The sequence below is a fragment of the Moschus berezovskii genome, chromosome 24 (assembly GCF_049115385.1).
Source record: "Moschus berezovskii isolate FMDL1 chromosome 24, NW_MosBer_1.0, whole genome shotgun sequence".
In the NCBI taxonomy this organism is placed as follows: Eukaryota; Metazoa; Chordata; class Mammalia; order Artiodactyla; family Moschidae; genus Moschus; species Moschus berezovskii.
In genome coordinates this window covers 46116147-46143784 of record NC_142483.1, presented here as the reverse complement: position 1 = coordinate 46143784, position 27638 = coordinate 46116147, and the positions used below count along the sequence as shown (strand labels likewise).

Sequence of the window (27638 nt, the reverse complement as noted above, 5' to 3'; positions counted from 1 at the left end):
TAGGAGCACTCGGCCAGGTTTGGGTGGAGTGATATCTGCTGTCGCCAGCAAAGCCCACGGCTGATTCACAGGTAAGTTATGCAGCTCTAGAAGTGACAATCAAACCAGTGTTTCCATAAGCTGTTTTGGACAATCAGAACAAACCAGCTTGTACCGAACAGTCATGCATTTGTTCAGGTTGTGGGCATATATGTTTTTTACCCTTTGAACCAAGCATTCCAGGTAAGTACGTGGGCAAGCCACGCAGATAAATGCTCTTATTCATATAGGCTTAATTAGATGGGCATGAAATGACTGGAAGGGAAGAGGATAACGTCCATAATGACTAATACAATAAGCTTGGGGTCAAGGCCTCAGCATTCCTGTTTTCAAAAAGGAAGTGGTATCAGTAGGAAGGCTTCCCCCTGGTGGGCTAGAAAGCTAGTGGCGCCCTGCACACGCACGGCCACGTGTCCTAAGCTGGGAGGAAGTGATAGCAACCACAGGAGGAAAGCACGTGCTAGAAGGAAATGGAACAAAACCAACAGCGGGTGAGTCAGGGCCCAGAGGCCTTGACCCAAGGAGATGATAGCTCTTTGCAAACAACGCTGCACACTCAAGCTCGCCCCACGGCGCTGCAGCCCCGCCCTCCAGGGACTGTTCCTCAACCTCCAGGAAGCTGAGTTCCACTGACCCACTGACGGTCTCCAACCTGGATTGGCATGTTCTGTGCTGGGAAGAACCTGCAGCTCCTGGAAGAGGGTAGGAGACCCCTGGGCTTCTGGCTGGGCTGACACACTGGACTGGCCCTTGAACCCACCTCTCGGGTCTTCTCTCTGGGTCCTCTAGTCCCCTCCCCGCCTCCTTTTCCCCCGCCCTCAATGCCAAGGACAGGGAGGCAGGCCGTGCTCGGCTCTCACCTTCCAGACTAGCACCTGGTGGCTGGTGGCCAGTCTCCAGGTCCACCGCTTTACAGGAACCTGTGAACTCCTGCTGCTCTGCAAAGACACATGTGTTGCCCCTTCCACAAAGACCCCCGGCTGCCACAGGAAGGTGCCGGCCCACACCCTGTGCTCCTGCTTTGCCATGCCTCAGTACAGAGGTGCCCACTGTAGGAGCTGGCATGACAGCCCCAGACAGCAGGCTCCCCAGGGCAGGGTCCCCTGCAAGGGGGGTGATCTAGATGCATCCCGATCCGTGGGTGAGCCCGAGGGGCGGATGGAGCAGACGCACAATTCTATGCTGAGACCAATGGCGCCTGCCCTTCACGGTGACCACAAACGCCTCCCGGGGCACTCTTTTCTTCCCGAGGCTTCAGCATTAGAATCCCTGTGCCCTCAGAGGGCCAGTTCTATGGCTCAGGGAGAGCTGAAGTTCTGGCGAGGGGATGAACAGCCTGTGGATGACCTTTCGTACAGAAGCAGAAGCCCACTACAACCAGAGATTTGATAGCAGCTTTGGAGCAAAGTGAGGTGCGTTCTCAGGCAGTGAGACCCAAACCTTGATGGTCAGTCATAATCAGTCTGTACCTGATGATCTTTCATAAAATGAGTTCACACTCGCAGTGTTTATCTAGCAGGTTTGGGAATTTCTTTTTACAAGCTCTAAAAATTTGCTATTATTTCAAACTGACAAAAAATTGCAAGCAGACTACAGAGATCTTAAATAAAATACACTTACTTGGATTTACCAACTAGTTCCACTTTGCACTCTGCTTTATCATTCTCTTTACACCGCTGCTGCTAAGTCACTTCAGTCGTGTCCGACTCTGTGTGACCCCATAGATGGCAGCCCACCAGGCTCCCCCGTCCCTGGGATTCTTCCAGGCAAGAATACTGGAGTGGGTTGCCATTGCCTTCTCCAAGGCATGAAAGTGAAAAGTGAAAGTGAAGTCGCTCAGTCGTGTCCGACTCCTAGCGACCCCAGGGACTGCAGCCTACCAGGCTCCTCCATCCATGGGATTTTCCAGACAAGAGTACTGGAGTGGGGTGCCATTGCCTTCTGCTCTCTTTATACTACCGTTTTCTTAATCATTTGAGTAAATTGTAGACAACACATCCCTTGCCCCTAGGCACATGCATATTTCCTAAAAACAAAGCCTTTTTCTTACATAGTACAGGAGAATGTTCCCTGAGGATTTTGAAGGGTGAGGTGATGGTCATTTCCTATTTTATCAAACTTTCCAGATGTTATCAAGTTGACAGAATTTAGAAAGTGTAAAAACAGCTGGGAGTCCCTAAAGCATCACTGTAGGATGATGAAACAGCAGCTGGCTCTTCTGAGGAAAAGCAGACAGTGATGCCCGCACACTTCCCTCACGTTCACGGCAGATGCGATTTTGATGAGCTGGGGAACAACAGGACCATGTCAACAAGCGTTCTGCTGAGCCAGGATCGACGGTGGGCAGTCTGTGAGAAGGCCCCTGTAACAGCCCCTGCCTGTGGAAACCCCTCCCTCGGAATGCTGGCTGGACCCAGGACTCGCCTGTAGACCACAGAGCACAGCCCGGTGAGCGGACGCCACTCCACAGACGAGATCGCAGAGAGGCTGCGCTTCCGTCCTGGGGACCCCTCTCTCACTCGCTGGCTCTGATGGGAGCTGGCGGCCAGGTACGCGCAGCCCCGTGGAGGGGCCCACACAATGAGGGATGGATGCCCCGGCCCTGAGGCCGTGACCCTGGGAGGGGACCCCCACTCCGGACAGCCGTGAGACACCTGCAGGCCTGGCTGAGTCCCCGATTACAGCCTGGAGGGCACCCTGGTGAGCCTGTGCAGACACGCGGACACTGTGAGGGAGACAGCGTCTGTTCTGGGGTTACTTGCTATCCAGCAATAGATGCAGGGGATGGTCATGATGGAATATCACCAAATCTCATCCGAAGTAAAAATATGCTTGATTTCAGGAAGCTCCAGTCGGTGGTGTAATCAAGGGTCTAGGGGTCCTGGCCACAGAGGAGGGAGGCGGTCACTTCGCTCTCACCTCTTCTGATTACTCAACCTCTCTCTCAAATGAATCCTTTCGAATGACTTTTAAGTTTATTTTTAAAATACAAAAATAGATAAAAACCTGCTGTATAACACAGGGAACTCTACTCAATACTCAGTAATGATCTATATGGGAAAAGAATCTAAAAAATAGAGAGGATATATGTATATGTATAACTGACTCGCTGTGCTGTACACCCGAAACCAAGACAACACTATTGAACAACTACACTCCAATAAAATTTAAAAAAACACAGAATAAAAGGGCCAGTAGGAGAGCTGGGATGATTTGCTTATTCTGGTAATAGTTATAGATGCATAAGTGTTAGTATTGGTTTACTTTTTTCTCTGTATCTTGCTAAGTAATAAAAAAAATGTTGGCCTGATTAATCATAAGAAAAATACATGTGCATAGTTTAAAAGACTCAAGCATTAAAGAAAAAATACTGTGAAAAAAATTCACCCCATCTTGTGACCCAGTCCCTCACCTTAGAGGCAATTTCTTATTAATTACCAATTTCATGATCATTCTTTCAAAAGTCCCCCCCCCCCAGAAAAAATATATGTCAGCATATGTTACTTTTGAAATATCTATCTTCTTGTTTTTAATACAAAGGGCAGCATAAAATACCCTATTTTGCATTTTGCAAAATAAATCTTGGGATGGCCTGATAACAGGAGTTGCAGAAAGCTCTTATTCTTTTGCCTGTCTGCAAGAACTCTAGTGCATGGACAGGACAATTCACTTACCGAGCCTCCCCAAACCAGGATACTTAGGTTACAGCTGTGGGGTGTCCCCATGAATATATGTGTACAGTGTCAGTGTCAGTCGCTCAGTGTCCGACTCTGCGGCCTCATGGACTGTAGCCCGCCAGGCTCCTCTGTCCATGGGATTCTCCAGGCAGGAATACTGGAGTGGGTTGCCATGCCCTCCTCCAATATGTGTATATCTGGGACATAAATCCCTAGAAGTCTTCTCAGGTCACTAAACACCCTAGTTTCTCTCATTAAACAAAGCTCTCCCCTTCACTTCATACCCAAATGCTGACACTGCAGTTGGTGCCCCCCTTTCCTGCCACACTTGGTCGAGTGTCTATGCTGATTGTTTTCTCACCTCTCACTTCCCAACCACTCCAGGTGGCTCCCAGTTCCGTGAACCCACTGCAGCAGTTCTGCTGAGGTCACCCTGCGTGCCATACCACTCAATCCCAGAGGCATGCCCTGATCTTCATCTAGTGTTTTCACAGCCGCATTGACATGGTGCAACTACCCTCTTCCTAACACCTCTGCGCTTGACTCTGTGACGTGACAGCTCACCTGGCCTCCCTCTTATCTATCTGGTTATCTTCTGGCCTGCCCTCAAGAGCTGGCATTCCTCAAAGATCAATACTAGGCCTTCTCTTCATTCTAGATCAGCGCTGTCCAACAGAACTCTCACTGAGGATGGCAATGTTTTATTAAGCACTCAATGTGGTCAGTGCAACTGAGGACCTGAGTTTTTTAATCTGATTTAATATGAACCAATTTAAATGTCAGTAGGTTCGGAGAAGGAAATGGCAAGCCACTCCAGTACTCTTGCCTGGAAAATCCCATGGATGGAGGAGCCTGGTAGGCTGCAGTCTGTGGGGTCGCTAAGGCTGCAGTCCGTGGGGTCGCTAAGGGTCAGACACGACTGAGCGACTTCACTTTCACTTTTCACTTTCACACATTGGAGAAGGAAATGGCAACCCACTCCAGTGTTCTTGCCTGGAGAATCCCAGGGACGGGGGAGCCTGGTGGGCTGCCGTCTATGGGGTCACACAGAGTCGGACACGACTGAAGTGACTTAGCAGCAGCAGCAGCAGCCACTGGTTATGGAATTAAAAGCAGCCATGAAATTAAAAGATGTTTGCTCCTTGGAAGAAAAGCTATGACCAACCTAGACAGCATATTAAAAATGAGAGACATTACTTTGCCGACAAAGATCTATCTAGTCAAAGCTATGGTTTTCCCAGTAGTTATGTACGGATGTTGAGAACTGGACCATAAAGAAGGCTGAGCACCGAAGAATTGATGCTTCTGAACTATGGTGTTGAAGAAGACTCTTGAGAGTCCCTTGGACTGCAAGGTGATCAAACCAATCAATTCTAAAGGAAATCAACCCTGAATACTCATTGGAAGGACTGCTGTTGAAGCTGAGGCTCCAATACTTTGGCCATCTGATGCGAAGAGCTAACTCGTTGGAAAAGACCCTGATGCTGGGAAAGATTGAGGGCAGGAGGAGAAGGGGATGACAGAGGATGAGATGGTTGGAGGGCATCACTGACTCAATGGACATGAGCTTGAGCAAGTTCTGGGAGTTGGTGAAGGACAGGGAAGCCTGGCATGCTGCAGTCCATGGGTTACAAAGAGTCCGACATGACTGAGCAACTGAACAAGCCACTGGTGGCTAAAGGCTACCATGGACAGCGCAGTTCGACATGCTCTCCCTGAGAGGGATCACGGACACCATGGCCTCAGCTATTGGCTCCAGGCAGAGTGCACACACACAGCTCTGTTTCCAGCCTGGATTTTCCCCTAAACTCACGTAACACACATAACCAAAGCCCACTTGACAGCTTCCTTTGGATGGTACTAAACTGACAGAATTAAATTCAAGATCCTCTTCTGAAGCTAGGTTATCCTCCCAATTAGGGAAATGCATGGATAAAGGAGTCTGGTTGACTCAACCTCTTAATCATTCCTCAGCTTAGTCTGCCTCTCCACATCTTGACTCCCTTCCCATGAACCCACTATGGAAACTGGTGGAACACTGGACCACTGGTATCCTCTCTGGCTCCACCTCCCAGTCTGCCCTCTATGATGTCATGTAATGTAACTAAGATGCTCAGGCCCCTTCAGTGGCTTCTGGTGCTTTGGGGATAAGTCCAGTGTGCAAGGTTCAATGCTGCCAACCACTGGCCAGCGCTTGGTGGCCCTCCCTGCTTCCCTGCAGCCACCCTGGCCTTCTGTCTTCTGCAGTTACCCTGAGGGGAAGATACCATTTCTTTCCCTCGTTTTCAACATCACCTTCTCTAACTCTGGGACTCAAACAAACAAAACCCGTCTGAAGACTCCTGAAGAGTCGGCTCCTGAGTCCGTGTCCCTCCATACCAATGCACAACCGGAAGGGGCTGTGCCGGCTGGCCCTGCACCCACCCTCCTGCCAGTTGGGCAGCAGAGTCTGCTTAGACATGCCCAATCAGAGGGAGGGCACCCCTCACAAAGCAGACCCTTCCTCCCCCTCCCAGGGCTAGCTCAAGTTGATAATTAGAATGCTCTTCTTTATACTTTCCACATCTACCCCATCACCTCTCCCAGTCTGATCCCAGGTCCCCCCGTTGGAGTCATAACAGAAATGACAACAGTGACAGCAGCTACCACTACCACGTGCCTTCACTGCCAGCCTCGCAACCTCTCCACGAGCTGGGTTCTATCACTGCTGCTAGTTGGGAACACAAGAACCTAAAGTGTAGAGCGACCAGCAGTCCCCCACCCAGTATCAGAGCATTCTGATTGCTCCTGAACTCTTCCATGTCTTTCCTGCAGTGCCTTGGATTTAACAACACTCTGGTCCTTGCCACGCCAAGCGTGGCCCAAGGAGCAGCAGCAGCAGCTTCACCTGGGAGCCCATCCGGACACAGAATCTGGGGCTCATTCCCAGACCAGCAGGGTGAGAATATGCATTTTAATAAGATTTAGAGCTTGAGAGACACTAGTCTTGGTGTGCCCAGGACACACTGGAACATACACTTACTAATTCACTAGACCAATGACCAATCACAAACACCTACTATTTGTGCCTGGCACTATACAGGCACCCGGATCGTTTCAGCCCTTCACAGCTGAGCTTGTGTCCAGCAGAGAGATGGGAGGGTAAGGGAGGGAGTAAGTGTTAGGCAGGAGTGTGGTGGGGGAAACAAGGTGTCAATGGTCCTGGGGGCCACGGGTTAGGGAAGACTGAAGGAGCTTGCACCTGATCAAGTGTTAAATGGAGGAAGGAACTGGCTGGGCTGTCACTGAGATGGGTTTTCTGAGCAATGGGAGGGTGACACCAAAGAATGAAGGTGGCAGAGAAATCCAGGGAAAGAGAGTGGGCAGGAGACAGGGATGGGTCCAGGAGGCCTTGAGGTCGCACCCCCTTGTCCTGGAAATTATTTTCTTCCTGCAGCCTCTGCTTATGTAATCTTCTCTGGCAGTCTCAGCTCTAGTTTATCTGAACTTGCAGCTAAGGAGACAGGCCTGCTTTTTCCACATGTAGTTGATCTGGTCAGATTTTTTTCTGCCTGTACTTTTGCGATTGACTTTTTTTTAAAAGCAAGACCTTCAGTTGATCCTGATTAAATTTTAACTTGTCCTTTTTGACCATCATCACTGAAGCCTGCTATGATCTTTTTGAGCGCCTTCATCCAGCACATCCCCCCTACTTTCCCCCCATCTTTCCCTTTCATCTTCGTTTCTTACAGTTCCCTTTGGCTATGCATTTTCCTGATTCTCAGAGCTTCTGGCAGACTTTAGTCTATCAGAGGAAACTACAGGCCAATATCCCTGATGAACACAGACACAAATATCCTCAATAAAACACTAGCAAACTGAACTCAAAATACATTAAAAGGATCATACACTGTGATCAAGTGGGATTTATCTTAGGGATTCTTCAACATATACAAGTCAATCAATGTGATACACATATTAATAAACAGAATAAAAACCATATGGTCATCTCTATAGATACAGAAAAAGCTTTTGACAAAATGCAACATCCATTTATGATAAAAACTCTACAGAAAGTAGGCATAGAGGGAACAACATAAAAAGGTCATTTATGACAAATCCACAACTAACGTCATTCTCAACAGTGAAAAGCTGAAAGCATTTCCTCTAAGATCAGGAACAAGACAAAAATGTCTATTCTTGTCACTTTTATTCAACATAGTTTTGGAAGACCTAGCCATGGCAATCAAAGAAGAAAAAAGAGGAATCCAAATTGGAAAACAAGTAAAACTGTTATTAGCATTTGCAGATGACATGGTACTAAACATAGAAACTTCTAAAGATGCTGCCAGAAAACTACTGGAGCATCAGTGAATTCAGTAAAGTTGCAGGATACAAAATTAATACACAAATTTCTTGCATTTCTATACACTAACAACACAAGCTCAGAAAGAGAAATTAAGGAAACAATCCCATTTACCATCACATCAAAAATAACAAAATACCTAGGAATAAACCTATCTAAGGAGGCAAAAGACCCACAGTCTGAAAACTATAAGACACTGATGAAAAAAATCGCAGATGATACAAACAGATGGAAAGATACAACACGTTCTTAGATTGGAATAATCAGTATTCTCAAAATGACTATTCTACCCAAGGCAATCTACAGATTCAGTGCAATCCCTATCAAATTACCAATGGCATTTTTCACAGAACTAGAACAAAAAATTATACAATTTGTACGGAAACAACAACAAACCCTCAGTAGCCAAAACAATCTTGAGAAAGAAAAATGAAGCTGGAGGAATCAGGCTCCCTGACTTCAGACTACACTACAAAAACTACACTCATTAAAACAGTATGATACTGGAACAAAAACAAATATGTATCACGGAAACAGGATAGAAAGCTCAGAAATAAACACATGAACCTATGATCAATTAATTTATGACAAGGAAGGCAAGAATATACAATGGAGAAAAGAATCTGTTCAATAAGGGGCGCTGGAAAAACTGGACAACTACATGTAAAAGAATGAAATTAGAACATTCTCAAACACCATTCACAGAAATAAACTCAAAATGGATTAAAGACCCAAATATAAGGCCACATTCTATAAAATTCTTATAGGAGAATATAATCAGAACACTCTTTGACATAAATTACAGCAATATGTTTTTGGATCCATCTTCTAGAGTAATATAAATAAAAACAAAAATAAACAAATGGAACCTAATTAAACTTAAGTTTTTGCACAACAAAGGAAATCATGAACAAAATGACATCCCACAGAATGGAAGAAAATATTTGCAAATGATGTGACCAAAGGATTAATCTCCAAAAGATACAAACAGCTCATGCAGCTCTATATCAAAAATACAAACAACCCAATCAAAAAATGCACCAAAGGTCTAAGTAGACATTTTTCCAAAAAAGACATACACATGTCCAAAAAGCATATGAAAAGATGCTCAGCATCACTAATCACTAGAGAAATGAAAATCAAAACTACAATGAGTTATCACTTCACACCAGTCAGAGTGGTAAAAATATTGGTAAAAAAACAACCCACAATATTGTAAAGTAATTAGCCTCCAATTAAAAAGTCTACAAACAATAAATGCTGGAGAGGGTGTAGAGAAAAGGGAACCCTCCTACACTCCTGGTGGGAATGTAAATTGGGAACAGCTCCTGTGCAGAACAGTATAAAGACAGAAAGAAAGAAAGTGAAGTCGCACAGTGGTGTCCAACTCTTTGAGACCCCGTAGACTGTAGCCCACCAGGCTCCTCCATCCATGGGATTCTCCAGGCAAGAATATTGGAGTGGGGTGCCATTTCCTTCTTCAGGGGATCTTCCCGACCCAGGGACTGAATCCAGGTCTCCCGCACTACAGGCAGACGCTTTAACCTCTGAGCCAACAGTATGCTGCTGCTGCTGCTGCTAAGTCACTTCAGTCGTGTCCGACTCTGTGTGACCCCATAGACGGAAGCCCACCAGGCTCCCCCATCCCTGGGATTCTCCAGGCAAGAACACTGGAGTGGGTTGCCATTTCCTTCTCCAATGTGTGAAAGTGAAGTCGCTCAGTCGTGTCCAACCCTTAGCGACCCCATGGACTGCAGCCTACCAGGCTCCTCTATCCATGTGATTTTCTAGGCAAGAGTACTGGAGTGGCTTGCCATTAACTTCTCCAGAGCCAACAGTATAGAGGTCCCTTAAAAAATGACTATAAACAGAGCTACCATATGATCTGGCAGTCCCACTCCTGGGCCTATATCCAGAGAAAACCGTAACTGGAAAAAATAGATGCACCCCAGTTTTCACTGTAGCACTATTTACAACAGCCAGTACAAGGACGCAATCTAGATGCTCATTAACCGAGAAGTGGATAAAGAAGATACGGAACACACACACACAATGGAATATTACTCAGCCATAAGAAAGAATGAAATAATGCCATTTGCAGCAACTGAGATGGATCCAAAAGATTATCATACAAAGTTAAGTAAGTCAGACAAAGACAAATATCATATGGCATCACTCATATGTGAAATCTAAAAAAAAAAGATAAAATGAATTTAAGAAACAGGTAAGTCTGTGAAGATAAGTAAACATAAATAAGTCTGTTATTTATCTCACAGACTTATTTATCTAACAGATAAATAAGACTCACATGCACACCGTGGCTGATTCATGTCAATGTACGGCAAAAATCACAATATTGTAAAGTAATTAGCCTCCAATTAAAAAAAAAAAAGACTCACAGACTTCAAAAACAAACTTATGGGAGTTCCCTGGTGGCCCAGTGGTTGAGAATCCACCTGCCATTAAAAAACAAACAAAAAAAAGAATCCGCTCGCCAATTCAGGGGACACGGGTTTGATCCCTGGTCCAGAACTAAGAACCCACATACCTCAGGGAAACTAAGCCTGTGCATTGAAACGACTGAGCCCGTGCACTCCATATACTGTAGGCTGCATGCCCTAGAGTCCACACTGTGCAACAAGAGAAGCCATCACAACGAGAAGCCTGCACACTAGAGAGTAGCCTCTGCTTGCTGCAATAGAGAAAAGCCTGCATGCAGCAATGAAGACCAGTGCAGCCAAAAATAAATAAACAAATTTATGGTTACCAAAGGGGAAACATGGGAGAGGGTGATAAATTAGGAGTTTGAGATAAACAAACACACTACTTTACACAATCAACAAGGTCCTACTGTATAGCACAGGGAATTCTATTCCCTATTCCGTAAAAACCTGTATGGGAAAAGAATCTGAAAAAGAATGGATATAGGTGTAACTGATGCACTCTGCTGAAAGCCTGAAACTAACATAGCTTTATAAATCAACTATACTCTAAAATAAAATAAACCTTTAATCTATCAGAACAAGGTGCCTTCCCTTCTACTGCTGCTCAGCATCGTCCCTTCCCAGCCAGTCTCTACTTCTTCCTTCCTACCAGAGCCTGTCTTTCCCTTTAGAACCTGAAGATGGCAGGTGCTTCCAGTCTCCCCATTGGTCAGGGCATGAACCAGTAACCGAATTCTGGCCAGTGGGGCTTGAGGATGAGTCTGCTGGAGGACTTTTGGGTAATGTTTTCTTCCTTAATATAAAGAGGCTCTGAAGAGCAGCACCGTTTTCTCCCTTGCCTTTGGATGTGGGTGTGAAGCCTTGATGCCTGGAGTTGTGGCAGCCACCCTGAGACCATGAGGAAAGTCAACGTACTGAGGGTGGCTGGACTGGAAGATGGAAAAGGCTTCCCTAGTTCCTTAATGATGTCACCGGCTGTTTCCAAAACCCTGGGCCAGACCCACTTAGGGATCTACTGTTGTATTACACTTTGAATCCATTTAATAACATTTATTATTTATAAATAATATTTTTTCTTTATATGGGAACAAACCAGAAATATCCCAGGTTATGAAAGTTCCAAAATCTCATCCTTCTCACATTCTCCTGTAAATTACTGGGCACTTTCTTAACTAAATGTGTCATCTCTACTGTTTATAATTCCACCTCATCTGAAGGCTCTGTCTGGGCATGTTTTTCTCCCTTAAATTATAATATAAAGTTTTCTTAACTGCACCAGTCAATTTTCTGACAAGTTCATTCTTCTGGTGTATGTCGAGGTACTGTCTATGGTTCTTAGTTATACTATATTTTATATATTTCATACTGTGATATTTTAAGGTTTGTTCAGAAATCCAAATCCTGTTCTTTGACATTCCAGGCAGCTACTATTTCCCTTTCTCTTTGGTTACAAGCTCCTGACCGCTCTCTGCACAGGGAAGCAGTTCTAGGCCCCTCTCTGCACACAGGGCTCCAACACAGTCCAGAGGCACCTTGAGGCCCTTCCTGTGAGCTGACCCCTGTGGCCCATCTCACTCAGCCCCACAACATAGCCCACCTTGGGCATCCCCAAGTTCCCCTCGGCCCAGCGAGTATGCCCCAGCTCTGGTCTCTGCTCCCTCCTTCATTTTCAGATCTCTTTCTTCCTCGTCTGCTCTCATCGCTGAAGCAACCTGGCCCTCACCTCAGTCCTCTCTCCACCACACTTCATCTGCTCTGCACACAAGCCAGTGCCAAGCTGGCAGAGACAGGACCCTCCTGCGGGAGGTAAGGGGTGGACGCACAGGCATGACAACTGTTTTTTCAATCACACTTCATTTTCACAAGAATCAGGGGGAGTTTAGGGTGACGGGCAGGGTGAGAGGTGTTGGCAGATTTGCTTCTGCATCTTGGAAACACATGCCAAAAAGACCACATCTTTCCCACTTGGCAGTGTGGGCCTTATGCTCACGTCCTCTGGTCCCACTTGGACCAGTGGCCTGTGTGGTCAGTACCAGGCGTCCTCTGACCAGGCTGACACTTCTTCTTGTTCCTGGGCCTGGTGTGCCATTGCCTCTCAAGCCGGCCCGAATCTCCCGCTATGGGAACAGCATCTGCTGTAAATATTCTACCAGTAGCTCTGCATTTTTCCTTTTCCCTCGTGTCAAATTCTTCCACCCTCACCTCTTGACTCTAAGCCTCCTCGGGATACTTGTTTTCCTGGCTTCCTTCTTGAATTTTTCCATCCTGCACAGGAATGTTTAATCCCTTCTGAAATGTCAGAGCCTCGACCTTCTCTTCTAACAAGGAGATCACTGAGAATTTATAGGAAACAAATCACCTTACACTTGCACACACTTTCCACATGTGATGGGACTTGTTCTCAGGCTGGCCAGGAGACCCAGAAGTGTCCCTGTCACTCAGCACTGTATGAAGAGGGGCTCGCTGCAGGCCACTGGTGCTGGTGTGGGGGCACGTGGCCTTCCCTTCTCTAAGTCTCACCAGGCTTCCCACTTCACAGATGGGGTAACTGTGCTAAGGTCACACGTCTGCAGCTAATGAGCTCAGCAGGCTATAATGCAAGGCTGCCTGGCACCAAACCACTACTTTCCCAGTCCCCTCCATTTCCACATTTTCTGTCACTCAAGGGAAGTATACATTTTTCTGTGACTTTTCCTAAAAACAGTTGTTTTGATTTCAGGAAACTGTGGTTTTTCTATACTTGTCTGCCACTCTATTTCTGCTCCTACCCTGTGGAGCAGGGCATGGGCTGTGTACCTCAGCTCTGACGCAGCACATTTCCAGCTCTGAGTAATCGTCAGTGTTCCAGAGGTCCCCTGGATCGTTTTCCAGAAAATTCTCCTGCTTTTTTCTTTTAGCTTTCTCACTGCACAAATGACAGATTTGGAAAAGTATGTCTTCAAGTTTGACGATGTGCCATTTGTCCGTTCGTCCTTTTATGGATCATGTTTAGGATGCGAAGAAATCTTAATGCCTAATGCAAGAGATTCTTGAGAGTCCCCTGGACTACAAGGAGATCAAACCAGTCAATCCTAAAGGAAATCAACTCTTGAATATTCACTGGAAGAACTGATGCTGAAGCTAACACTCCAATACTTTGGCCACCTGATGTGAAGAGCCAACTCACTGGGAAAGACCCTGATGCTGGTAAAGACTGAGGGCAGGAGGAGAAGGGGATGACAGAGGACGACATGACTGGATGGTATTACTGATTCAGTGGACATAAGTCTGAGCAAACTTTGGCACATGGTGAAGGACAGGGAGGCCCGGCGTGCTGCAGTCCACGGGGTCGCAAAGAGTCAACGTGACTGAGCAATAGAACAATAAACGCAAGGTCACAAAGATTCTGTCCTATTTTCTCTCCCAGATTTATAGTTGTGGGTTTTACCTTCAGGTCTGGGGCCATGGTGGTGTGAAGTGTGGGTCTGTGTTCATTTTGTGGTATATGGAAGCCCCACTGCTCCAGCACCATTTGTTGAAAGGACTACACCTTCTCTCCTGCCCCGTCTCTGCATCTTGGTCAAACACCAGCAGTACAGCCTGGTGTCTGTCTCACACGATCGGTTTTCCTCAGATTTCTGTTGCTCCTTAGTGGTTCCTTTGCAGTTCTGAAAGAAGGCACTAGGTGCTCTTTGGTGGCCTACTCACCTTTGGGGAAGGAGGACTAGGTGACAGGATGGGGAGCCTCCCAGGGTCTCCTCTCTCCTGGTCCCATGTCTCCAACTTGTCTTCCCTCTGGATGGGGGAGGGGTGCGGGCTCCGTGGAAGCAGACTGCGTCACCCCCAGCCTCTGTCTCTTTGGGGTGTGCGTGCAGGTGGCAAGAGGGGACCTGCAGCCTGCAAGGAGTGCAGGGTTAGCATCTTCCAGCCCCAGGCACAGGGCCTTTCCTGGGGCCCCTCCCTGTGGGTCACCGAAGTCCAGAATGACTTGGAGATCCCTCACAGTTCCAAAGCTCCCTGCCTGCCTCACCCGCTTCCCAACTTTTCTCCCTCTGGGGAAGAGGCGCTCCCGTAACGATGCTGGCCTGCTCCCCAACCTCCTCCCCACGGGGCTGCCCTCAGCTCCCAGCAGTCAGCTGCAGCATCTCTGCTCCAGTTCTCTGTCCGCCTTTCCTAGTCTGCTTTCTATTCTACAGAAATCTTTCCCATCTTTTCTGGTTAGCTAAGGATGCGCTTTCTTATTTTCCCATGTTTTTAACGCATTATGCTTTTATATTTCCTTTTGTTCGAAATGGTCTTTGAAGGAGGTAGAAGGACAGGGGCTATTTTGAGCTCGGAAGTCCTACTGGATGGTCAGAAGGGTCGGGGACACACGAACTCACTGTCCCACAGAACCTCCATCAAGTCATCCCCAGAGACAGGGGGCAGGCTGGGCAGATCACCGGGCTGACTGGATGCACTGTGTGTAGAAAGCGGGCTGGCCAGGAAGTCTGGGAGTGTCCTGAGCTTATGTGGTCCCACTCTCCACCTGGAAAACACTGCATCTTCTTAACAAATGCTCCTCTCACCCTCCAGCTCTGCGGGAGGGAGCCAGAGAGCAGGGCGTGGGAGGGATGCTGGAAACCGCAAGTCACGTGTGACTGACTGGCCCGAATCAAGACCATGGTCTGTCACATCAACAACTTTGTTTCTTCCCCTTAATCATCTTTCACGATGGACTAGAGTCTGCCTCTGTTTTCTGGAAGAAAAGTACACATGTATGTATCTGTAACATCAACCCAGTACTCAGTCGTACTAGGCTTTTAAAAACTATATTGAGAGATTCTCTGTTGTCCTTAAAAGCACCAATACTCTTGGTCCCACAGACTTTTTTTTAAGTTTCTGTAGCATTTTCTTCTGTGGTAAGGCCGGCCAGCCATACCACTTATCAAGGAACTACAGGGTGAAGTATCAGGGACCAGCATTGTCAAATGTGCGATTTCCATCATATTCATGATCCAAACGACGACACGGTTGAGTCTAAAATTTTTCAGGTTCCCATATAGATTGAAGTTCTCTCATTAAATCACTGGGTAAAAAATTCATTAACTTTTTAAAAAGAGGGAAAAAGGTAAACACAAAAGCACACCACAGATTTCAAGACACTTCATTTGTTAACGGGTTCCTGCTTCTGCCACTGGTTCTCTTGTTAATTTTGATCTGTGTGTTTAAACACATTTTTAATTCATTCAATGATTTCACACACCAGCAGTTTCAATTTGTTTCAGGCAAAATGGACTTTTAAAAAAGATCCAGGCTATTTTCAGGTTGGAAAAATAATAAATTGAAATTGGGATGATTCTACAGGATTGATTTTTTTTTGTTTTAATTACAGAATGGAGTCCTTTCCATAAAAGTAAAAATGTTCAGTTCTTGTATAATACATATAACGTGCTCAGTCATGTCTGACTCTTTGCGACTCCATGGGTGGTAGTCTGCCAGGCTCTGATGTCCACTGGATTTTCCAGGCAAGCATACTGGAGTGGGTGCCGTTTCCTCCTCCAGGGACCTTCTCAACCTAGGGATCGAACTTGTATCTCCTGCGGCTCCTGCACTGGCAGGTGGGTTCTTACCACTGAGCCATCTGGGAAGCCCACAGTACATATAACAAACAAGATCAATTCAAATATCCTCCTATATTTCCTCATCTTTCCCCTGCATTTTTTTCTGGTTTGTTTGCTTTTTGGGTACACCACACAGCATGTGGGATCTTAGTCCCCCAACCAGGGATAGAACCCGTGCTTCCTTCAGTGGAAGAGTAGAATCTTAACCACTGAACAACCAGGGAAGTCCCTCCCAGAAGCATCCAAAAGTCATCACGTTTGTGGAGGCACGTTTAACCAATGTTCATTCAGTGTTAAGTGCCAGGCATGGGCACTGCTATTTCTTCTTCATCTGCATGATGGTTCTGAGAAGTGGAATGTCCACCCCATCCTCCTGATGAGGAAGTTCAGCTCTGAGAGAGAGGTCACTGTGCCCAGAGTCAGAGTAGCAATGGGGGCATGGACCCCCCCCCCAACACCCCACCCCCAGCTTTTCCCTCAGCTCAGTGGCCAAAGAACTCAGTAACCACAGACCGGAGGGACCCTGGTGTACCTGCCCTTTGGCTAGTTTTCCTCAAATTAAGAACACAAACGGAACAACTTAATTCTCACAAACATGTGAAGTATTATTCTTCCTATTAAAAATTATAAAATATTTCACAAAGACATTGCATGGGAAAGAATTCCGTACAATCTCCGTCCCTCTCCACCCAACTTCTTTAAGAAATGAGCATTGTTACCCAACCCTTCCTGTCCTGGCAGCCCCTAGGAGCTCATCCTTCACCGTCCATCCCCAGCGGGGTCCACTCCCCTGGATCTGGTGTTTATATTCCCACGTGGTGGTTCCCCCCAGATGTATTGTGCCTAAGCAATATATAGAATTACTTTGTATGTTTCAAAGCTTTATGTCAGCAGTAGAGTGGTCCACATGGGGCTCCATGGTGAACGGTTACTAAAGTGCCAATTCCTGCACCCCCTGGAGAGTGGTTTCCTCTCCCAGCACCCATCACTCTGTGTGTAGCAGAGATGCCTTCACGCTGCTGGATGCTGGGGGAGTCCAGGTCCTGTCTGTAACCTCCACCCAACAGCTGTCCTTCATCCTGGTCCCATCAGCACAACGCCTGGCTGCCAGCACCCAGGACCTCTCAGCCAGCCCAAGGGTGAGTGCTGAGATGGGACAAGTGACTAGAGTTCCTATCTTCTCCTCAAGCCAATTAAAAAACACACCTCAATGTCCTCACTGAGGATGATCAGACAGCTTACATCTCAATGAGAAGAAATGAAGATATGAGCTACAACAAACCATAAGATCATCAAGGCCTCATCCATTGTTGACCAAGGGTGTCAGCTCTGCTCCAGGCAAATGAGAAGGGCATGTTTTCAGGAACCATCCTGCTATGGCTGACGCTGTTTTGTCTTAAGGCAAATGGCCCCTTTCCACACCAACCAGGATTACCCATGTCTCCTCTGTCCTCCCCAGAGGGAGGGCCTCGGAAGCCTCTAATCCATCCTGCTCAGTGTTCAAGTCCTTGGTTAACATATTCCTTCCTCCACTGGCCACTGAGCCCCAGAAACTGGACCTTGCAAACAGCGAGTGCTCAGCAGAGGAGTTGGGGTGGGGGTCCCCTGCCAGAGTAGAGTCCCAGCTCTCAGTGGCATATGGGGCACCCAGAGCACTGCGCTGCACTCACAGCAGCACCATAAACTCTTCCAACTTTCCAGGGAAACAATAACACCCAGCATTAGCTGTCAGAGAGGAGCCAAGGATGTCAGTCTTTTTCCCCAGGTTAGACACAGCATGGCAGAGTAGAAGGACTTGAGCTCATTTCCTCTCACGAAAACACCAAAAATCACAACTACCTGCTGAACAACCATTGACAAAAAAAGACTGGAGCCTATCAAAAAGATATTCTACATCCAAAGACAAAGAAGAAGCCACAACGAGACAGGAGCAGACACCAGACGCACGAGGAGCTACAATTCTGCAACCTGCAGGACAGAGACCACAGACACAAGATGCTAGACAAAACGAGATGGCAGAGGAATGTGTTCCGGACGAAGGAGCAAGATAAAACCCCAAAGAACAGTTAAGTGAAGAGGAGACAGGCAATCCACCCGGTAAAAGAGGGCTTAGGTTCTTTACTGCCAGGTTGTGAGGCGCCAGTAGAGAGGGCTACCTACACAGGAAGGAGCTGTGGGGGGCCTCCAGGAGCCAAGAGCAGCCCCCAGCAGACAGCCAGCAAGAAGACAGGGACCCCACAGTCTTCCTGCCACAAGAGATAAATTGTGTGCATCTCAGAAAATGGAAACCAGACTTCTCTCGACTTAAGTCTCTGATGAGCCCAAAGGCCTGGCCTGCATCTTGACTGCAAGGTGGTAAGACCCTAAGGAAGGGACCCAGAGAAACTGAGATGATAAAGGTGTGTTGTTTTAAGCCTCTAAGTTTGTGCTCATGGTTATAGAGCAATAGAAAACATAGTACCCAAGCTATAAGCTATTTATGCAATTATCTCCAAAATTTTTATGGTTTTTTAAGTAAAAGAAAATTGAGAAAGTGTCTCAAACATGGGCCATAATTTTCATCTGTAAATTGACCTAATATCCTTTCAATGTTAGGCAAAGTCATAAAATTCCCGTGTGTTGCCTGTGTGTAGCTCTTCTGGAAAACTCCTCCTAGTTTTTCAGGATTTTGGCAGCTGTGTACTTTTCAGAAATGCTACCCTTTGGTCACATCTAAACTCTATAGTTCTAAGCAATCCAATCTGGAGAAATCTTGGGGTAAACAGGATGCTGTATCTTTTTTTTTTTTTTTTTTAAATTTGGCCATGCTGTGAGGCATGTGGTATCTTAGTTTCCCGACCAGGGATTGAACCCTTGGTCTCTGCACTGGAAGCATGGAGTCCCAACCACTGGACTGCCAGGGAAGTCCCGGGATGCTGCATCTTAATTAGAGGAAGGACTCATGAATTCCTGAAGCAGTTTACAGGGAAGAGGCAGATACGATGTGAGACTGATCACCTTGACCCAGGAAGTCCCAATGACCTTCTATAAACTCACAGTGTTAGGACTTTATCAAGATTCAAAACTGTGTTAACTTATGAGAAACTGGAAAACTTCTTAAACCCTTTTCTAAACTAGGTTTTTCCCAAAGAACCGAAAATGTATCCTTGTGTGTGTGTGTATGTGTTAGTTGCTCACTCGTGTCCGACTCTTTGTGACCCCACGGACTGTAGCCTGCCAGGCTCCTATATTCATGGAATTCTCCAGGCAAGAATACTGGAGTGGATAGCCATGCCCTTCTCCAGAAAATGTATACTTATTATTGCCTAACCATTGATAGATTTATCTGATATTGCTATATTTTCATCAGCTACTTTGTCAAACGTAAATTACCTAGTTCTGGCCTGAAGAGAAAAACAATTTTCCTCTAATTTATTTCAAGCAGCACCGTAGGTGAGGTAAATTAATGTTAACTGGTTTTGAAAGTGTATTGTGGAGAAGGAGAAAGAAAAAAAAATCATGACAATGGAGAGGGCCCTGTCAGCATATGAGGAAGCTGATCACACAGTTACTGGGATAAACACACATCAGTCACAGCTGGAGCAGGAGTGACCCCACCTGCCATGGCAACTACTCAGCGCCGTCTTCAGGCTCCTTCTAAACAGGCCTCCAGATGGAGACGGGTCTGGGTGCAGGACGGTGTAAGACTCCTGCTCCCAAGGGGCCGCGCCCGACCCCTGGAGTGCTGGCTGCCTGTAGTGCTTGCTGAGGGGGAGCCCGCATGACCCAGAAACAAGAAGGAAATACCAAAGCCACACAGTCTGCAAATGTGTCCACTCACCACTTGACTCATTTCCAAGTTGGCAGGATATTTACTTAAAACTATCATGACCACATTTTTCGAGGCCAATCTTTAAATCCTGCAATCTGGGAGGTTTTTTTTTTTTTAAAAAAGGAGCCATCATCACCTGTTTATTGCAAAGTCTGAAATAAAAGTCATATTGTTATGCTCATAATGTACCAGTACTTGCAGAATTGTGTCTTGCACACGTATCCGGTTGACAGGAACATCAAGGATTAACGACACTGGAGGGCTTACATCATGAATTGTGTGACACCCAACTCCTGGCAGCCACAACATGCAGAATGCACTCTAAAGACGTGTGCTGGACGTCTCTCCCAAAAGCAAACTGCTGCTTCATATCCCTTGTTACCCACAGAGCAAGAAAGATGAAGTGAACGCTAAATCCCAGGTACTGTTCTCTGTCCATGGGCTCGCAGGCAGCTTTGGACAGTGGTACAGCTGGCCACATGACTATGGTTTGAACACCTGAGGGGAGGCCCGGTAGCTCACGCTACCGCACAGTGCACAGGCCAAATCTCCAGAAGAACGGATGCCCCGTAACAACAGGGACACCTGGGCGACCGCATGGCCCAGTCATTGGTTTACTGATGGGACACAGAAGCCAAGGCCGGGAGACTCGCCCAAGCTTCCACCATGGCTTCTCCACTCAGAGCGCAGACCGAAATCCAGGCTTCAGCATTATAAACCCCTAGAAGGCTGCTGGTTAAGGTCCCTTGGGTCCCCAACCCCTGGGCCACAGACGGGTACCAGGCTGTGGTCTGTTAGGAACTGGACCACACAGCAGGAAGTGAGCGGCGGGTGAGTGAGAGAAACTTCATCTCTATTTACAGCCACTCCCCATCATTCTCATTACCACCTGGGCTTCCAATGATTCTGCATTATGGTGAGTTCTAGAATTATTTCATTATATATCTGATGTAATAATAATAGAAATAAAGTATACAATAAATGTTATATGCTTGAATCATCTGGAAACAATCCCTCTTCCCCTCCCCTAGTCTGTGGAAAACCTACCTTCCATGAAACCAGTTCCTGGTGCCAGAAAAAGTTAGGGATCACTGCCCTAACCCAAGGAATATGTCAAACTGACTGCAGGGGTTCTAATCCCAAATAAAATGTTTCTCGCCCCACTCCACCCTTCTCTGCTCCCAGAAACAGGGCCTGTCCCTTGGGATCCCTCACAAGGATGGTACTACCTTCTCTGGGTAAACAGACGTACAAACAGGGGGTCACCAGGTCAAGGGGGAAGATGTCACTCTAGAAGGCACGTCCACGACAAGTTGGGTCCTGAGCACACACAGAAGAGCTGCACTCTGGCTGCGGCCCATCCAGACGCAGGGGTATACAGCAGAGAGTGCAGCGGGCAGGACACGTGCCCACAAGTGAAAGCCTCTCTGGGGCCATGACCACAAGTCTTCAAAGAGGAGAAGAGCGGCCAGGAAGACAAGGAGACACGGGAACCAGCAGAGGGAAGAGGACGTGCAAAGGCAGAAGGCTAGGGGTGTCCTGGGACCAGAGTACCGTTCTGTAAGGCCGGGCAGAGGGTTTGAGCGGGGAAGTGAGGCGGAAACACGGGACGGTGAGGGGCCAGGTGTCTCCTGAGGAAGGCAGAGGTGCTGAAGGACTCTGAGCAGGAGCATAATGTAGAGTTATGCTTACATCTGGGAGAGCAGCGGTGGCCACAAAGTGGGAGCTGGGCCGGAGACGAGAGAGGGAGGTGGAGACCAGGCGGAGGGCAGGTAACACCCTCCCCCAGGGTGAGAGGGGAGCCTGGCAACACACTCCGCATCACAGTCCTGCTAAAAAGAAAGTGTCGCTAAAAAAAAATAGTGGTAAAGTCCACGTACCTTTAAAGTCACAAGTCAGGGATGTGAGTTCCTAACTCTAGCAAAGGAAACCCCGAGACGACACTGCTTGTTACCGTCATGAGCAGTTCTTGGTCAGAGAGACTTCCCCAGTGATGTAAAAGAAGAATCTTAGTTCTTCTAAAAGTTGATTTACAAGCTTAGTTAATTTATTAAGTATACCTTAGAGGTCTGGGTTATATTATTATAGTCCTTAGAAATGATAATTTCTGTACTTTTTAAGGCACCAAATGAAAATAGAGACATAAGGAAAATCAGCAGTATATACTGTGATTTTTAAAATGGGTTTGATTTTCAACCCAAGTGCTTCCTCCTTTGAGGAATTCAAAAGCATAATTTAAGGGTCTGGCAAGTGAAGAATTTTAGCCAGCACTTAAGAGATATAAGGAATATACACCATGTCCCAATCTGCCCGGCTCACACTGCCCCATGTTTAAGGCGCCTCAAAGGTGCACAGTGTGTCTGCTGAGTGAGTCAAACTGCAGTGCTCCTCACCCTCACCCAGCGAACAGACCCATTGGGGCTCCTGGCCCTGGGGGCAGGACTGGGTCGCCCTCTTGGTGGCTCTTCACTTACACTTGATCGCAGGGTAAGAGTTCTGTACTCCAGGTATTTCCTGCCTGGTTACAAGATTTGTCCAACAACCACCTCTTCTTGCTTTCAAGTTACCTTAACTATGAAGTATTCGGCACTATCTGATGACGCTAATTTAAACACACACATCACCACCACCAGTGCCCAGACAGCCAGCATCCATGGGAGAGGCCTAGATATGGAGCAGTTGGGGCTGAGGCCACCAAAAAGGGGAAGCACCATTCTTACTTCCTCTGTAGCTGAGCATCTATATCTTTCAGAATCCTGTTTCCTCAGACACAAGACATAGTTCATGTTACTTTTAATTAACTGCTGCCAGGACAGAGAAGGAATTTTACCAGTTGATTTTAATATACAATAGAAGAACAGTTAATAACAAACAAGAAAACCATTCAAGAGCATATGCATACAACATCACTAAACTGTGAGTCAGATCAAAACCAACTAACCCATATAATTTATATCTCATACTCAGGGTGAATGCTGTGTTAACAGAACACTGGACTGAAAAAGCACCATCCAAGCTGAGTGTCCTTAAGTGGGGGCTGACTTTTTACAACTTCTTACATTACATACGAATATTATTCTTTCTTTTGTCAGCATTACTACTCCTGAGGATCCATCCTTTGAGAAGAAGATTGAAAAGAGGAAGAGAGTAATTTGTGTCCTTCACTTGTGTTAAAGGAGAAGCTGGGATACCACCACACTATTTGCTTTGGAAAATGAACAATAAAGTATATTCCATTCTGTGAGATGATCTAACCTTTTCCTGCCTCACAAAGTCTTCCATATTTAACATAGGTTGAGAAAAAGGTAAAAACAAAGGGAACGAGAATGTTGCACAAGTTGTGTTTTTCAACTGTATTTACTACGAAGTTATGTCAAGAAGATTTTCCCTCCAAGTAATCTTAAATACATCGTATTACTGTCATTCTAAAATATATTTTAAAATATTAATATCTTCTTGCTGGCCCCATATCTGATTCTGCTGGGCGATACTACTTGAATTCCATTACCTAGATGGTAATGAAACATTCTACAGCTGCAATATTCTGAGTCCTTCTGTATTTAAATTCTCTTAAAAAAAAAAATAGACATTCCAAGCCGGCAGCATAGTAAACTATTTTTGATGTGCTCTTAAAAACCATAAGGAAGCACAATGTACCTTTTATAAGACTAATGAGACAGGAGCGTTTCCAAGCCCACTGCATCCTATTAGGTTCACCCAACTGAACAGGCAGAGAAATCTGGCCAGCCCTCTGCACTGAGCTGCATGAGGACATCTACTCTGAGTACAACAGTGCTATACTTGCGAAAAAGATGTTTTCTCTGACCGTTTCCAGGTGGAGAATATGACCGCAAGCAGTCTGAAGGATCACTTGCCCCTGATAACTCTTGATAAATGATCACGGTTCTGGGGATGTGACAGATAGAGGCTACCACCTTCCTCACTGGTTCACCTAAAAAAACATTCCATGACGAGGTTCTGGTGTGTGCACTGAAAACTAATGATTACCTCAACCGGCACCGCTACGGCCTTGGCAATACGTGCTGTGATTTGCTATTACGCGTGAATGTAGTTACCCTGGAAGAGAGCTGGTGCTGGATAACTGGACAGGCACCGATGCCACCTGACTGACACCTTAATCCAGGATGTACTGGATGCTACACTAGGGATCAGAGGGCAACCCAGCCCACTCTGGTGACACACTTCATACCACCTTGGTGTCTTGTAATTTTCCCATGAGAGAAACTTGCCTCCCCATTCACATCCCTTCAAAAGCAGATCATACTGATTTTGGCCACTATCTTCCAGCTGAAGACTCATGACTTTGTGTGTCTGAAAGCAAACAGGTCTCTGATGAAGGAAGATTAAATGAGATTTAATCCTTGGGAAGCCCAGGGGGCTGGCAGAGGAGCGGAGCTCAGTTTTGAAAAGACATTCTATTTTTCTTTGGTTCTTTGTCCCCAAATTAAATCGATGGAAACACACTTGAAGTAACTCACAGAGCAGACTGGTGGGAGTCTCCATGAGGCTCCCATTCGTCCTGACTCTCTATGGAGTAATGCTATCATCACAGCGCCCAGAACAGTGGAAAGTGTATTATCCCTGGGCTGCAAACAAGCCGGTGGCTTCAAGCCTAGTGGAGGCCCACTGATGCCTCAATCTGTACTGCAGCGCCAGGAACGAGAGCACCCTGGAGTCGAGTCACTGTTTCTCAGAAAACTTAGTTTCAAGGGGATTAACTATGGGCTAAGAGTTGGACTGTGAAGAAAGCTGATCGCCGAAGAATTGATGCTTTTGAACTGTGGTGCTGGAGAAGACTCTTGAGAGTCCCTTGGACTGCAAGGAGATCCAACCAGTCCATTCTAAAGGAGATCAGTCCTGGGTGTTCACTGGAAGGACTGATGCTAAAGCTGAAACTCCAATACTTTGGCCACCTCATGCGACGAGCTGACTCACTGGAAAAGACTCTGATGCTGGGAGGGATTGGGGGTGGGAGGAGAAGGGGACGACAGAGAATGAGATGGCTGGATGGCATCACCAACTCGATGGACATGAGTTTGAGTGAACTCCGGGAGTTGGTGAAGGACAGGGAGGCCTGGCGTGCTGTGATTCATGGGGTTGCAAACAGTCAGACACGACTGAGTGACTGAACTGAACCAACCATTTCTTCCCAAGACTTGGGAGGTGGCAGACTTCTTCCCAAGACTGCCACTGTGTTAAAATGTAATTAACTCTCAGGACCTTCAATGCTTTCTCTCTGCAGTGAAACTGTTTGATTTGAGTGCTCTGTGTCTGTCTACAGCATAGGCCCAGGTACTAGAGGGGTGATGTGTACACGTATTTTATTAATCTAATAATCTTCTTTTTTTTTTTTAGGCCACACTGCCTGGGTGTTCATTGGAAAGACTGATGCTAAAGCTGAAACTCCAATACTCTGGCCACCTCATGCGAAGAGTTGACTCACTGGAAAAGAGTCTGATGCTAGGAGGGATTGGGGGCAGGAGGAGACGGGGACAACAGAGAATGAGATGGTTGGATGGCATCACCGACTCGATGGACATGAGTTTGAGTGAACTCCGGGAGCTGGTGATGGACAGGGAGGCCTGGCGTGCTGTGATTCACGGCGTCGCAAAGAGTCGGACACAACTGAGCGACTGAACTGAACTGAACTGCACAGCTTGTGGGATCTTAGTTCCCCAACTCTGGATTGAACCTGCACTCTCAGAAGTGAAAGTGCCAAGTCCTGACAACTGGACTACCAGGGAATTCTCACGTGCATGTATTTTAAACTGACAAGTCCAAATAACAGACATGTCTGAACTATCACACGTTCATGACTTAAATTTAAGAAATGCAAAAGAGCAAAATGGCTGTCTGAGGAGGCCTTACAAATAGCTGTGAAAAGAAGAGAGGCGAAAAGCAAAGGAGAAAAGGAAAGATATAAGCATCTGAATGCAGAGTTCCAAAGAATAGCAAGGAGAGATAAGAAAGACTTCCTCAGTGATAAATGTAAAGAAATAGAGGAAAACAACAGAATAGGAAAAACAAGAGAGTTCTTCAAGAAAATTAGAGATTCCAAGGGAACATTTCATGCAAAGATGGGCTCGATAAAGGACAGAAATGGTATGGACCTAACTGAAGCAGAAGATATTAAGAAGAGGTGGCAGGAATACACAGAAGAACTGTACAAAAAAGATCTTCACGACCAAGATAGTCATGATAACGTGATCACTGACCTAGAGCCAGACATCTTGGAATGTGAAGTCAAGTGGGCCTTAGAAAGCATCACTACGAACAAAGCTAGTGGAGGTGATGGAATTCCAGTTGAGCTATTTCAAGTCTTGAAAGATGATGCTGTGAAAGTGCTGCACTCAATATGCCAGCAGATTTGGAAAACTCAGCAGTGGCCACAGGACTGGAAGAGGTCAGTCTTCATTCCAATCCCAAAGAAAGGCAATGCCAAAGAATGCTCAAACTACCGCACAATTGCACTCATCTCACACGCTAGTAAAGTCATGCTCAAAATTCTCCAAGCCAGGCTTCAGCAGTATGTAAACCGTGAACTCCCAGATGTTCAAGCAGGTTTTAGAAAAGGCAGAGGCACCAGAGATCAAATTGCCAACATCCGCTGGATCATGGAGAAAGCAAGAGAGTTTCAGAAAAACATCTATTTCTGCTTTATTGACTATGCCAAAGCCTTTGACTGTGTCGATCACAATAAACTGTGGAACATTCTGAAAGAGATGGGAATCCCAGACCACCTGACCTGCCTCTTGAGAAACCTGTATGCAGGTCAGGAAGCAACTGTTAGAACTGGACATGGAACAACAGACTGGTTCCAAATAGGAAAAGGTGTACGTCAAGGTTGTATATTGTCACCTTGCTTATTTAACTTATATGCAGAGTACATCATGAGGAACGCTGGGCTGGAAGAAGCACAAGCTGGAATCAAGATTTCCGGGAGAAATATCAATAACCTCAGATATGCAGATGACACTACCCTTATGGCAGAAAGTGAAGAGGAACTCAAAAGCCTCTTGATGAAAGTGAAAGAGGAGAGTGAAAAGGTTGGCTTGAAGCTCAACATTCAGAAAACAAAGATCATGGCATCTGGTCCCATCACTTCATGGGAAATAGATGGAAAAACAGTGGAAACAGTGTCAGACTTTGTTTTTTTGGGCTCCAAAATCACTGCAGATGCTGATTGCAGCCATGAAATTAAAAGACGCTTGCTCCTTGGAAGGAAAGTTATGACCAACCTTGATAATATATTAAAAAGCAGAGACATTACTTTGCCAACCAAGGTCCGTCTAGTCAAGGCAATGGTTTTTCCCGTGGTCATGTATGGATGTGAGAGTTGGACTGTGAAGAAGGCTGACCGCCAAAGAATCGATGCTTTTGAACTGTGGTGTTGGAGAAGACTCTTGAGAGTCCCTTATACTGCAAGGAGATCCAACCAGTCCATTCTAGAGGAGATCAATCCTGGATGTTCATTGGAGGGACTTATGCTAAAGCTGAAACTGCAATACTTTGTCCACCTCATGCGACGAGTTGACTCACTGGAAAAGACTCTGATGCTGGGAAAGGTTGGGGGCGGGAGGAGAAGGGGACGACGGAGAATGAGATGGCTGGATGGCATCACCGACTCTGTGGACATGAGTTTGAGTGAACTCCGGGAGTTGGTGATGGACAGGGAGGCCTGGCGTGCTGTGATTCATGGGGTCGTGGAGAGTCGGACAC

At 46.4% G+C, this 27638-nt stretch overlaps 1 protein-coding gene and 1 long non-coding RNA gene across 5 annotated transcripts in view; one reads left to right on the top strand and one right to left on the bottom strand.

The window, feature by feature from the left end:
• Window positions 1–27638, bottom strand: part of ANO10 (anoctamin 10) — a 238590-nt gene that overhangs the window by 13721 nt on the left and 197231 nt on the right. The window lies entirely within an intron of this gene.
• On the top strand, window positions 610–13344 carry LOC148774049 (uncharacterized). 2 transcript variants are annotated; one of them, XR_016036261.1, is made up of 4 exons: window positions 610–741; window positions 2310–2588; window positions 6531–6654; window positions 13225–13344. It is a non-coding gene; the product is annotated as an uncharacterized LOC148774049 (long non-coding RNA). The 2 variants fall into 2 exon arrangements; XR_016036262.1 differs by lacking the exon at window positions 610–741 and adding an exon at window positions 1085–1451.